We start from the raw sequence: 1,072 nt of genomic DNA, 5'->3' as shown, positions 1-1,072 counted from the left end.
CTTCTCTTGGCTTGGCACAGGAGTGAGGGGGTGGACCCTTAAAATGCCAGGTACAGAGGCTAAACCCACCATGAGTGCTTTGACTGTCAGCCTATCTCCAGTGTTCTCAGGAACAGTATCTTGCACATTCTTCTGTAGAGAAGGCTACAGAATGTGCTTGAGGGAAACGTTCTCTTGGGAAAAACGATTCTGAACTTCAGACCAGAGGTTAGAAAGAGGATACATAGAGAGATTGCAACTCAACGTTACTCAAGTTGGACTGACAAAGAATAAGGTCAACTTAAATCTCCCCTTGGGGAGAAGTGTACCTTTGGGGAAAGCACAAGAAGCCCCTTGCTTATGCTGTGAACTTAACTCAGCACTTCACAGATTAGGGGAATTTACTAGCTGATAGCTGGGGTACAACGTTTCTTATTTAGTAGCACATTTGGTGCATTAGTTTGTATCTCAGATTAACTCTAATGCCCACACTCTCCACAGACTTACATAAGCAAGTACACACATACATTGAGATGCTCAAAGAAACTTTGATGTGCTCATTTCAGCAGCACATATACTAAGATTGGAACGATACAAAGATTAGCAGCACCCCTGAGCAAGGATGACATGTAAATTCATGAAGCAATAGAACAGAAGACCTGAAACCATCAACTCCTAGAAGAAAACACAGGTGGTAAGCTCCTTGACATACATCTTGGCGATGATTCTTTGGACTTGACATCACAAGCAAAGGCAACAAAAGCAAAAGTAAACAGGTGGGACTACATAAAACTAAAAACCTTCTTTCCCAAAAAGCAAAGGAAACTGTCAACAAAATGAAAAAGCAACCTACAGAATGCAAGAAAATATTTGCAAATCATATCTCTGATAAGGAGTTAATATTTAAAATATATAAAGAACTCACACAACTCAATAGCAAGTAAAACAACCAATCTGATTAGAAAATGGGCAGAAGACCTGAACAGACATTTTTCCAAGCAGACATAAAGACAGCCAACAGGTACATAAAAGATGATCAACATCACTAATTACCTGGAAAATGTAAATCCAAACCACAATGAGATATCACCTC

The 1,072-nt window shown here is 39.8% G+C and overlaps 1 non-coding gene across 1 annotated transcript; it reads left to right on the top strand.

The window, feature by feature from the left end:
- The first annotated feature begins 532 nt into the window (after positions 1 to 532).
- Positions 533 to 636, top strand: LOC124236578 (U6 spliceosomal RNA). The gene has a single exon (XR_006887806.1). It is a non-coding gene; the product is annotated as a U6 spliceosomal RNA (small nuclear RNA).
- Positions 637 to 1,072: the final 436 nt, after the last annotated feature.

Source organism: Equus quagga, chromosome 2, assembly GCF_021613505.1.
Source record: "Equus quagga isolate Etosha38 chromosome 2, UCLA_HA_Equagga_1.0, whole genome shotgun sequence".
Classification (NCBI taxonomy): Eukaryota; Metazoa; Chordata; class Mammalia; order Perissodactyla; family Equidae; genus Equus; species Equus quagga.
Note: the sequence above shows the minus strand (reverse complement) of the source record. Positions and strands in the feature narration are given on the sequence as shown.